Source organism: Aquarana catesbeiana, linkage group LG04 (genome assembly GCF_042186555.1).
Source record: "Aquarana catesbeiana isolate 2022-GZ linkage group LG04, ASM4218655v1, whole genome shotgun sequence".
Lineage (NCBI taxonomy): Eukaryota > Metazoa > Chordata > Amphibia > Anura > Ranidae > Aquarana > Aquarana catesbeiana.
In genome coordinates, this window is record NC_133327.1 from 619,037,507 (window position 1) to 619,050,914 (window position 13,408).

A 13,408-nucleotide genomic window follows, 5' to 3' on the forward strand; every position below is an offset into this window, starting at 1 on the left:
GACTTTGGCATGCGACTTGTGCTCTGATGATCTTGAGGGGAAACTCCACGCCAAATTTTAAATAAAAAAAAAAAAAAAAAAACGGCATGGGCTCCCCCTCCAAGAGTATACCAGGCCCTTCGGTCTGATATGGATTTTAAGGGGAACCCCCTACGCCAAAAAAACGGCATGGGGGACCCCCAAAATCCATACCAGACCCTTATATGCAAATATTGCAGCTGCTGACTTAAAATAAGGACACTAACCTGTCCCGGGGTCCAGCGATGTCGGCACCAGAGGCCGAACCGTCCCTCGATCCTCGGGTGCTGCCGCCGCCATTCTCACTGAGGGAATTGAGAAGTGAAGCTTTGCGGCTTCACTGCCCGGTTCCCTACTGCGCATGCGCAAGTCGCGCTGCGTGTCTACACTGGTCCCCGTTGTGTTGTGGGAACTGTGTATTTCCCACAACACAATGGGGGTGGGCGGGGACTCTGCGGCTAGCTGTACCCGGAAGTGGGTGCAGATACCCGTATTATACAGGTATCTGCACCCCCCTCCCCACTGAAAGGTGCCAATTGTGACACCGGGGGGGGGGGGGGGGGGGGGGGGAGTAATCCGATGAGCGGAAGTTCCACTTTAGGGTGGAACTCCGCTTTAATAAGGGGGCCCTCAGATCCCGACCCTCCACCCTATGTGAATACCCCTACCCATTCACCTGGGGGGGGGGGGGGGTGAGTGTCCCAAAAACAAAAAAAAAAAAAAAAAAAACCCACTAGACAGGTTTTTAAAATAATTTATTAGGCAGCTCCGGGGATCTCTTCTGACTTCTCTGCACTCTCTGGCCTCTTCTGCTGGGCTCCTCCGTTATCTTCTGCTAGCGTTGGCCCGATCTTCTCCGTTGTCTTCTTCCCTCTTCTCTTCTTCTGATGTTGACACGGCGCTCTCTCCCGCTGTAATGCCGCGTGCACAACTTATATAGTCATGGGGCGTGGTCACCGGCTGATGTCATCCGGTGACCCCGCCCGGGGAATGATGGGGCGGTGACATCATAAGCGGTGGGGTCACCGGATAACATCACCCGGTGACCACGCCCATAAAAGTCGCTGCGCACCGCGCACACGGCATTACAGCAGGAGAAAGCGCCGTGTCAACATCGGAAGAAGAGAAGAGGGAAGACGACGACGGAGAAGATCGGGCCAACACTAGCAAAAGAGCAGAAGACAGCGGAGGAGCCCGGCAGAAGACACCGGAGAGCGGAAGAACCGGAGAGCACCGAGAAGTCGGAGACCCCCCTTATTAAAGGGGGCTCCCGAATTCCGATAAGTCCCCCGCCCACAGACCCCGACAACCAACAGTCAGGGTTGTCGGGAAGAGGCCCTTGTCCTCATCAACATAGGGACAAGGTACTTCGGGGTGGGGGGGGCCGCAGGGCGCCCCCCTGCCCCAAAGCGCCCACCCCCCAATGTTGAAGGCATGCGGCCTGGTACGGTTCAGGAGGGGGCCGGGGGCGGGGGGGGGGGGGGGTCGCCCACTCGTCTCCACCCCTTTTCCTGACCGGCTGGGCTGCGTGCTCGGATAAGGGTCTGGTATGGATTTTGGGGGGACCACCATGCCGTTTTTTCGGAGTAGGGGGGTTCCCCTTAAAAGCCATACCAGACCCAAGGACATGGTGTGCTCTTGGGAGGGGGAACCCATGCCAGTTTTTTAATTTAAAATTTGGCATGGAGTTCCCCCTCAAGATTCATACCAAAACACAGTGCCTGATATTGGCGGGGATCCAAGTCGGATCCCTGTTCATTGAATGTTGGCTTCAAGTCGCAGGTGAACCCGGCCTTATAGTACAAAAAAAAAAAAAAAAAAAAAAAAAAAAAAAAAAAAAGCAGATAATTACTACTGTAAGGGGTTTATTTTTTTACTGTAGAACTGTGAAAGTAATATTTACAGTAGCGATTTTTGTACTATAAAAAGGCTCATTTTAGGTTTTTTTAACCCCATTATGTTACTGGCCGATTTGTCGATAATGAAAATAGTAATTGATTAATTTCATAATCGATTAGTTGTTTCAGCCCTACTTTGGATAGATTTTTACTCCAAAAGCAGACGAGGTCCAAGGCCAAGTCCATTTTTGTCTCCCCAGTGACAGATCACTTAGTGCATAGGTAAAAGCAGCATTTGTATTAGGCATCTATTTTTCCATTTCCTTTAATTACAACACAATGAATAAAATACTGAAATTTCTGATCTAATGGCCAGGGCCAGCACTCACTCCTGATCAAACACCCTATAGTAAATAATTAAAAAACCCCAAGCGTTCTTAATCCTATTAACCAGATTTTCACCAAACCGAGCAAAGTCTGATGGAGAATCTGGAGCAGATTACAGCCTTGTTTAACTAAACATTATGTAAAAAAAAAAAAAAAAAAAAAAAAAAAAAAGTAAACTATGACCCAGCTCATTTTTTTTTTAATATAATCAAACGTTACGATTTCTCTTGTCAGCCCCTTGGGCTAAAATGAAGGACATCACTTATTTCCCCCCATCCACCATAAACAGGACAAATCTGCAGTGCCGTAATAAATGCATTTTCTTTTACCTGCAAAAATGTGTGCATTACTTTTTTAAAAAGTGAACTTATCCTTTAAGCAGCCCATAGATTATGTGGTTTTCTTTCCTTTCACCACAGTTGGGGGGGGGGGGGGGGGGACGCTCAATTCCCCTAACACAGTTGAAGGGGGAATCCCTTCCGTAGCTCTATTGATCATTGCAGGCGTCGTACGGAGGGAAAAAACAAAAACACACAATAAGCTGATTGTACTGAAGTTGATTGATGGATCGATTTCAGCACGATCAGCTTGCTCATAGATGGATATGTTCCTACTGAACCAGCCAAGATTTGATCCATCTATGGCTGGCTTTAGACATCCAGTGAGATCCTAACATCCTTCTTGCGCTGACAACACAATGCTTCTACCGCACTAAAACTCTAAGCAGTCACCTGTGGGACTACAGAACTCCTCCCATGTCCCACTTTAATTTCATATATGGAGTCCCAGCAAATCAAAGTGTCTGCCAGTCATAAAAGCCATTTTTCACAACAGTAACAAGGTATAAGATTTTTATTATTTTTTTTTTAATATATATATATATATATATATATATATATATATATATATATATATATATATATATATATATATATATATATATATATATATATATATATATATATATATATATATACACACACACACGTACAGTATCTCACAAAAGCGAGTACACCCCTCACATTTTTGTAACTATTTTATTATATCTTTTCATGTGACAACACTGAATAAATGACACTTTGCTACAATGTAAAGTAGTGAGTGTACAGCTTGTATAAGGCCCTTTTCACACGGGGCTGTCCGTTTTTAGTACTCCGCTTGCTCAGCGGGGATCGCTCTGTTGATCCCCGCTGAGCCGGCGGATGACAAATCCGTTTCTGCACAGGGACAGACCTGTCAGAGTCCTCTCTCCCCTATGGGGGGAAATCAGATGATTACGGACCGCCTGTCCGTTTTCATCCAATCTGCCAGACAGTGGGAAAATAGGACATCCATCCGTCTGGATTTTGCGGAGCGAATTGGATGTCAGCGGACATGTCACTGCTGACATCCGACGCTCCATAGAGCTGTATGGAGCAACCGTTCAGATCCGCATTAAAAAAATTGACAGGCGGATCGCAGATGTAAAAGGGGCCTAACAGTGTAAATTTGCTGCCCCCTCAAAATAACTCACACAGCCATTAATGTATAAACCGCTGGCAACAAAAGTGAGTACACCCCTAAGTGAAAATGTCCAAATTGGGCCCAATTAGCCATTTTCCCTCCCCGCTGTCATGTGACTCATTAGTGTTACAAGGTCTCAGGTGTGAATGGGGAGCAGGTGTGTTAAATTTGGTGTTATCGCTTTCACTCTCTTATACTGGTCACTGGAAGTTCAACATGGCACCTCATGGCAAAGATCTGAAAAGAAAGAATTGTTGCTCTACATAAAGATAGCCTAGGCTAGAAGATTGCCAAGACCCTAAAACTGAGCTGCAACATGGTGGCCAAGACCATACAGCGATTTAACAGGACAGGTTCCACTCAGAACAGGCCTCGCCATGGTCGACCAAAGTAGTTGAGTACATGTGCTCAGCGTCATATCCAGAGGTTGTCTTTGGGAAATAGATGTATGAGTGCTGCCAGCATTGCTGCAGAGGTTGAAGGGTTGGGGGGGGCAGCCTTTCAGTGCTCAGACCATACTCCGCACACTGCATCAAATTGGTCTACATAGCTGTCGTCCCAGACGTAAGCCTCTTCTAAAGATAATCCACAAGAAAGCCCGCAAACAGTTTGCTGAAAACAAGCAGACTAAGGACATGGATTACTGGAACCATGTCCTGTGGTCTGAGGAGACCAAGATAAACTTATTTGGTTCAGATGGTGTAAAGCGTGTGGTGGCAACCAGGTGAGGAGTACAAAGACAAGTGTGTCTTGCCTACAGTCAAGCATGGTGGTGGGAGTGTCATGGTCTGGGGCTGCATGAGTGCTTCCGGCACTGGGGAGCTACAGTTCATTGAGGGAACCATGAATGCCAACATGTACTGTGACATACTGAAGCCGAGCATGATCCCCTCCCTTCAGAGACTGGGCCGCAGGGCAGTATTGCAACATAATGACCCCAAAACACACCTTCAAGATGACTACTGCTTTGCTAAAAAAGCTGAGGGTAAAGGTGATGGACTGGCCAAGCATGTCTCCAGACCTGAAACCCTATTGAGCATCTGTGGGGCATCCTCAAATGGAAGGTGGAGGAGCGCAAGGTCTCTAACATTCACCAGATCCGTGATGTCGTCATGGAGGAGTGGAAGAGGACTCGAGTTGCAACCCGTGAAGTTCTGGTGAACTCCATGCCCAAGAGGGTTAAAGTGGAGTTCCACACAAAAATGGAACTTCCGCTTTTCGGAACCCTCCCCCCCTCTGGTGTCACATTTGGCACCTTTCAGGGGGGAGGGGGGGTGCAGATACCTGTCAAAGACAGGTATTTGCACCCACTTCCGGCATAGACTCCCATGGGAGTCTACGCCTCTTCCCGTCCCCACCGCGCTGTCTGCTGGGAACACCCAGCTCCCAGCAGAGAGCGGGGACCACTAGGGACGCGCAGCGCGACTCGCGCATGCGCAGTAGGGAACCGGGAAGTGAAGCCGCAACGCTTCACTTCCTGATTCCCTCACCTAGGATGGCGGCGGCAGCTGCCGAGAACCAAGCGGGTTCTCGGCGTCGCCTGCCGACATCGCTGGACCCCGGGACAGGTAAGTGGCCATGTATTAAAAGTCAGCAGCTGCAGTATTTGTAGCTGCTGGCTTTTAATATTTTTTTTTTTTTGGCGGTGTGGGTGAACCCCCGCTTTAAGGCAGTGCTGGAAAATAATGGTGGCCACACAAAATATTGACATTTTGGGACCAATTTGGACATTTTCACTTAGGGGTGTACTTTCTTTTGTTGCCAGCAGTTTAGACATTAATGGCTGTGTGTTGAGTTATTTTGAGGGGACTGAAAATTTACACTGTTATACAAGCTGTACACTCACTACTTTACATTGTAGCAAAGTGTCATTTCTTCAATGTTGTCACATGAAAAGATAGAATAAAATAATTTACAAAAATGTGAGGGAGATAGAGATATCGATCTATCTATCCACACACAAATATATATATATATATATATATATATATATATATATATATATATATATATATATATATATATATATATATATATATATATATATTATATATATATATATATATTTTTTTTTTTAATAATAAAGCTAGGATACAATATGCTCTAGAGGGGAAAAGGGATGCCCGAGGGTAATTTTGGGGGGGGTAACATCTGGTCTACACTTCAATGACCTCTTACCTGCTCTGAAAAATATACTAAAAGTAAAAACTTCAATAAGAACAGCATCCTATGATGACAAAACTCACTTTACTGCAACGACTGCAAAATGAAGTCAATAATTTTGCAACGCTTTTTTTTTGCTAGAAACCTAAAATCACAAATTCCTGTTCAGCAATGTTACTTTAAGCAAAGGGAGAGAAAACAAATCCATTGCAACACTCCCTTTGGCAAGCACCTCTCCAACATCCCAACAAGCACTGACATTTATAAGCCAGGCGGGAACGCAGCCAATCACAACAATACAGACCTGTAAGACACCAGGTTAGGAACCACAAGGGCAAATATATCTAAGGGAGCGGGAGCAAACAGACGTCCCTCCTGCTACCGCCACTCATTGCCAAACCACCCAAAACAGTGTGGTGCAATGAGGAGCGAGCCCTTACAAATGCAGAACTTCAGCCATGTCCTACTGACTTACTGACAGGAGCATTAGGAGACACGCCTGCACAATCTATAGTGTTGCAACCGCTGCACAGCTACGTTTCACCTATTCTAGTTCTGCATACATGACTCTGTTAGTTTAGATTGCAAGCTTTATTGAATGCCCTCTCCCCCCCCCCCCCCCCCCCCCCCCCCCGATTCCATGTCTGCAGAGGTTCTTCAGCAACATAAACCCAATCAGAGCCGTACAGCATTGTGGGATAGAAAGCCATGTCTTTCCTAACGTTTTCTACAGAGATGTGAAGCATCCACATGGAATTTATTTGAAATGCATTTCATTGGAGCATAAATTCTACAGTAAAATAAACAAGAGGGGGTAGGCTAGACGGATCTCCTTTCACACATACACCCTGCCCCCTCTACATAAAAAAAGAGCACGCCAACTAAGCCCCCTGACAAAGAAACATAGTAGAGGGGCAAGGCTCTGAACAAAATTCTATTAGGGCCCATTCACACTATTGTAAATGCTACCGTGCGTTAATGTATTCTTTTTTTCAATGGGTTAATGTCCATCACTCATTCATTTTGAATGGGCTATCAATGCACCACAATGGTAAAAAAAACAAAAAAAAAATAGAAGAAAGAAGCACACAGACACCAGTACAGTATTTACAAAAGAAATTGGGGTCATAATGCATACACCATAATTAGCACATGTAGCATAAGTCAGAATGGGTGCTGCAGCTCTTAGCCCCTTTACACAAGGGGTGAGCTCCGTTGGGAGTGTCTGCTGATCCCCACTGAGTAGGCAGATGGCTGCTCCATTTCTGCTCTGCTCATGCAGAGCGGATACAGACACAGCTTGCTCTCCTCTATGGGCAGTGGGATGTAAACAGATCAATTGTCTGTTTATACTAGACTGCCATCCGATCCATTCCCCATCCTTCTGTTCCTAACAGATAGGATCAAATAGGATATTCATTGACACCTGTTGCTCCATGGAAAAGACTGGAGCGTCCAGTCAGGTCCAGCTGAAAAAATGATAGGACCTTATTGGTCCGCCCATGTGAAAGGGCACATAAAATAGAAGAACATTTGCACCTACAGTTCTTAGTCTTCTGCAAATTCCACCTAAAGAGCTGTTGATTCTGCCACTGAAGTCCACCTAATGCAGCTTCCTTTGATGGAGTGGCAATGATGCTGCACTGCTCCTGAAGTCAGAGCAGAGTTGTCACTCTCATGTAGGCTGTGCAGCCTTGCACTACAGTGGGATGAGATGTTGAAGGGGGTGTGGCTATCAGTATAGTCACTAACTAGTCTGTAGCTCATCAGTCACCACCTGGACACGGAGTCCCGCCCACTGCTTTCAGGATGGACAGCACTGTCTCTATTGTAGAACCCCTCCTACCGTTAGCTGCAGTGTCTGGGAGGGGGAGGGTAGGAGACAAATGGAGGATTGGCTCCGTTCTGCCCCACTTTTATACAATTTTTATGCCTTGTATTGAACTGCACGAGTTAGAATTCTTCTGTAGTAGTATGCTAACATTTAGCAACGGTTTCTGGCGACAACTTCTTTACTAATCCTGTCCTCCTCTCTTAGTGGCAGTTGGTTTAGTCCTACCTAGACCATCCCCACTCTTTCCATGTCTCTTAGTCAGCGTTTGTTATTTGGAAAGACATGAAAAAGTCATTGGGGTTGATTTACTAAAACTAGGGAATGCAGATTTTGGTGCAGCTCTGTATAGAAACTAGAGCTACGCGATTCTGGCTAAAACGAGAATTGTGATTTTTTTTTTTTTTTGCTTAGAATAAAGATCACGATTCTCTCATGATTCTTGCAGCCTAACATCATCTTTCACGTTATACAAAAATATTGGGCCAACTTTACAGTTTAGTTTTTTTCTTCATTAAAGTGTATCTCCCCCCCCCCCCCCAAAAAAAAAAAAAAAACAACACTGTGCAAATACAGTGTGACATAAAATATTGCAATATACAATATATATATATATATATATATATATATATATATATATATATATATATATATATATATATATATATATATATATATATATATATATATATATATATATAATATTGCAACAACCACCATTTTATTCTCTAGGGTCTCCTCAAAAATGTTTTTATATATAATCACTTAGAACCCCTACAAAGTGTGTGTATAAAATAATATATATATATATATATATAGGTTCTAAGTGATTATCAAGCAAAACACAGATTCTTAACTTGTAAGCACCAAGTGTCAAAAAAGGTTTAGTTGTTAAGTGGTTAAATTGCCCTCATTAAGGACACAGGATGTTTTAAAACCTCTCCTGAACGACTGAACTTGACAGATAGTAACCAATGTTTTAAAAAAAGTCTGTTCTGCCGCATTTACAATTCTAACCTTATGGAGTGTCAGTGTGAGAGTACTGCTGAAACCGTCCTTGTGTAACACACACACACACACAATCGTCTGCCCTAGATTCACAGCTCCCTCTGTCAGTCTTTTCCCCAAGCTCTGCCAACAGTGACTAACCCGAGGCCAAGTGCCAAATTTAGAAGAAAAAAAATTCCAGAAGACTAACAAGTAATTTGTTCAACAACAAGTTACCCTGCCACACAGAAACAATGTAATCTACACTGTCTTTTTTCTATGTTCTACTTCAACTGTATCTGTGTTCAAGCAATGATAAAGTTGCAGGAAAGTCAGCCTGGCCATGTCATCTCCTTCTGGTCCCAACTCTCCGTCATGGAAGTCAAAACAGGTTTAAACTCTGCAGAGAAGAAAATAAAGCAGCCAGCATGTTTCTGTACACACAGCATACCACACCCCTCCAGATGGTGCGGACAGATCTGCGAGGATCCATCATACATTACATGGAAGTGTCACACCGCCGACCATTGCATGGCTACTCAGCAGTCCTGCAAGTCCTCATTTTTCCCCAACTTCTCATTTTCAAAAAATGACTGAGCTGTTCTATTTATCATCTTGAATTATAATAAACTGCTCCAACTTATTTGTTAAAAAAAAACAAAACACACACCACATTTAAACAATATGAATAAACCTTTCCTAAGAGATCTGGATGATCTTTTCGGGGGCTGTATATGGAGCAGAGATTTACTGATCTGTAAAAGACCCTTTTCAGACGGGGTGAACGCCATCAAGCAGATCCTCCTAAGTAGGCAGATGACAGGTTTGTGTCTGTTCCGCTATGCAGAGCGGACACAGCCCACTGGTCTCTATGGGGCGGTCAGGTGGAAATGGACCCTCCATCCGACTGTCATCCGATCTGCCTGGTGGATAGCGAATGTATCCCCATTCATCTGTTTTTAGTGGACTGGATGCCAGAGGACATGTCTGCTGACATCCGCCACTCCATAGAGAACAACGGGTGGTCCGATCGGGTCCCCCTGAGAAACAGAAAGGTGGACCCAATCGGTCCACTGGTGTGCAAGGGTGTGAAGGGCTGTAATCTCTAGCAGTTTCATGTAACCCGTCTTCAGTCTATGACCATCTCCAACCACTCCTCAAGCTCCGAGTCCTCTGTAGTACGTCAGTCTCTGGCCATATTCAGTAGCATGGCTGCCGTCCCGGGCAGTGTTCTGTAATATTACACGGAACTGAATATTACGTGGCAGGTTCAGGGGATGGACCTGAGGTCTTCTAAAACAACAAATAAGTTGACCACCACTGCTATAGGAGAAGGTGACAACCCGGGTAGTGTTAGGGCTGGTTCACACCACAAAAACGCACTTCAGATCCATTCCAGACACATTTTTTTACATGTGCATTTTTGATGCGTTTCCAGATGCATTCCATTTCTTTTTTCCACAGTACTGGGGTCTGTAGCTTTTTTGATGCATCCCAGTACAGGAAAAATTAAGCATGTTCTACTTTTCTTTTCTGGAACTGACTGTACTGGTGTAAACTTTGCCACTGGAAATCATATAACCTACTTTCCATGCATTTTTGATGCAAAAAAAAAAAAAAAAAAAACGCACTGGACCGCATGTGGTGTGAACCTTAGTCAAATGAATTTACAAAAAAAAAAAAAAAAAAAAAAAAAAAAATGACCAAAACGTTACAGGACAAAAACCTCCAAATCACAACACTGGCAATGTGAGAAGCAGGACCTTTCACAATGGTGCACTTAAAAAGCATATGGATTATTATACAAAACACATTTTCTTAATTCCAGACTCCCAGCATGCACCTGTGAAACTTGGACATATCACTAAAAAAAAAAAAAAAACGCACAATGGATGCGTTTTGAGGCGTTTCCTATAGAAATCACCAGGAATGCATCATGCAGGACTTTTTAGCACACTGATGGGAAGAGCTCCATAGAATTCAATAGGAAGTATTTATATTGCGCTTTAGTGTAGCAAAAGAGCATCAGTGTGGAGAGGGTCTTAACTTCACTATCCGCCGGCTTAAAGTCTTGTAATACCAAATGAATCCCCCCGATCTCCTTACACACCACAAAGTCCAGCAAGTAGAATCCCCCCCCCCCATATTATTACACATAACTCTGCACACTGACAGACCACAATCAGCACAACCTCAGGGATTATCACATTACCAGACAGACTACAATAGAGAGATAATCCACCAATCACTGCCTCTAGAAAATACTGGCTGCCTGGCTGTCTTCATTACTTCTGAGTCAGACCCGGAACAATCACAACAAATGGGAGTCGGAGAAAACCGAGATCCCCGATCCCTATGCTGGTTCCAGGTCAGCAGATTCAAGTGGGAAGGCAGAGAATCTGTACAACAGGCAGGGAGCCGACATTAAATAAATAAAGGGGTCCGCATACAAGGATCCCCTCCAGGCAGGGTCCCTTTAAGAGGTTCATACATGCAGAAATCGACAGACAACACACACAATCCCAATCTGATTGGACAATCTCCTTTACAATTTAGTGCTGGGTTTGCCTGGGTACAAACTGATTGGACAGATTTGTTCGGTCCTCGTATTACATAAACTTTGTTCAATCTAAAGCGGACCCTACACTTTACAATCTGATTGTACAAGCTCCTTAGATCTACCATCAACTAGGTCATGTAGGGGCCTGACAGGTTGGATACAAGTTGGATGGATTGTTTAGATTGGTCCTCACATTACATAGGATCAGTAAATCTAAAACTGGCCATACACTATACAATCTGACTGTACAATCCACTTTAGGCTTACCAATGCTATGTAACAAGGACAATCCTGAACGATTCATTAAAACTTGTATGAAGGGAGGTTGTACAATCAGATTGTAAGGTGTATGGCGATGTTTGGACTTTCTCCGCCATCTGTGAACAGTTTCCCCCTTGGAGGTCCTGGACCCGGGTGGCTCAGGATGACAGATCTGTGGCCCCTGAATGACAAGGGGGGGGGGGGGTCAGAAAAAGGCCAGACCGCCCATCTGTCAGATGTGGCCATTGCCATGGCTTCCCAAACTCCCCAGCAGCAGTTATTACACACAGACCATCTACTCATGTATGACCAGATCTGCAGACTGACCCTCCCCCCCCCCTTCTAATGTAAATCTGCTGTGCGGGGTCTCTCTGATGTCTCCTTCTGTGGGCTGCAAGAAAAAAAAAAAACCTCTCACAGGGATAACAGTGCAGCAGATTGCACCCGGTCTATAGACACACACTCCATACATATGATAGAAGGGATTAAAGGAGACGTCCACTCCCCCTACCCGTGTCTGGTGTGCGGAGCCCCTGTGCTGTGCAGCTTCCTTCTCTCTTCTCTGTCACACGAGGCGCTCAGTGTTTACCAGCAGCGCGCACACGGCCTCCTACAGTCCCGCCCCCTTCTCCTCTATGCGTCCCGCCTATTGGCTTCCCCCGGACGCTAGGTCCCGCGTGCGAAGGCGATTGGTCGACGTAGGTGACAGTCTGCGGAGCGTGGCCGGAGCGTGCGCTCGCCGCACGGCCAATCCGCGGCCCTGGGCTGGCTCGGTGGGCGGGCCGGGCAGAGGAAGATCAACAACAACTCTGGCCAGCCAATAGGGAGGCGGGGTGATGGTCCCAGGTGTTCGCTATCAGGCCGGGGAGGGGAGCAGTTTCTGGGAGTTCTGGCTGGAGCCCAGTATCTCGGCCTGGGATGTGGGGAAAGGGCGGAGTGGAAAACTGTTAGTTGCCCATAGCAACCAGACAGAGGCCTTTTATTATTCAACTATGCCTACAGTAGAGGAAGGAGCAGGCTCGAAGACTCATGGTTGCCTGTGGCAACCAGCCAGGGCCCTTTATTTTTTAACTGTGCACTGTAGTAGAGGAAGGAGCTGGCTAGATGACTTACGGTTGCCCTTAGCAACCAGCCAGGGGCCTTTCATTTTCAACTGCACTGCAATGGGAGGCTGGTGTGTGTACAGGATGCTGAACATCTGGTTTCCCATAGCAACCAGCTAGAGGCCTTTTCAACTGTGCACTGCAATGGAGGAAGGAGCTGACCAAAGGACTCCTGGTTGTCTATGGCAACGAGCCAGACCCCATAGCAAACAGCCAGGGGCCTTTTATTTTCCACTGTGCACTGCAATGGGAGGCTGGTGTGTGTAGAAGATGCTGAATAAAGAGCATCTGTTTGCCCATAGCAACCAAACTCCATAGCAAACAGCCAGAGGCCTTTTATGTTCAACGTGACACTGCTATGGGAGGCTGGTGTGTGTGTGGAGGATGCTGAACATCTGGTTGTCCATAGCAACCAGCCAGAGGCCTTTCATTATTCAACTGTGCACTGAAATGGGAGGCTGGTGTGTGTAGAAGATGCTGAATAAAGAGCATCTGGTTGCCCATAGCAACCAGCCAGAGGCCTTTTATTTTTTTCATCTGTGCAGTAGAGAAGAAGCTGTCTAGAGGACTCCTGGTTGTCCATAGCAACCAGCCAGAGGCCTTTCATTATTCAACTGTGCACTGAAATGGGAGACTGGTGTGTGTAGAAGATGCTGAATAAAGAACAACTGGTTGCCCATAGCAACCAACCTGGCTGCTTTCATTTTTTTAACTGGACTGGTGTGTGAAATGGATGCTGCTAACAAGTTTGCTGGTT

General features: G+C 45.4%; 1 protein-coding gene across 2 annotated transcripts in view; it reads right to left on the reverse strand.

The window, feature by feature from the left end:
* COQ8A (coenzyme Q8A) overlaps window positions 1-12,211 on the reverse strand; it is a 90,689-nt gene extending 78,478 nt beyond the window's left edge. The window contains exon 1 of one of the 2 annotated variants that reach the window (XM_073628300.1): window positions 12,060-12,211. The gene's annotated coding sequence lies outside the window, so the exon portion shown is untranslated. The remainder of the gene's footprint in view (window positions 1-12,059) is intronic. The other variant, XM_073628301.1, reaches the window with a different exon arrangement.
* Window positions 12,212-13,408: the final 1,197 nt, after the last annotated feature.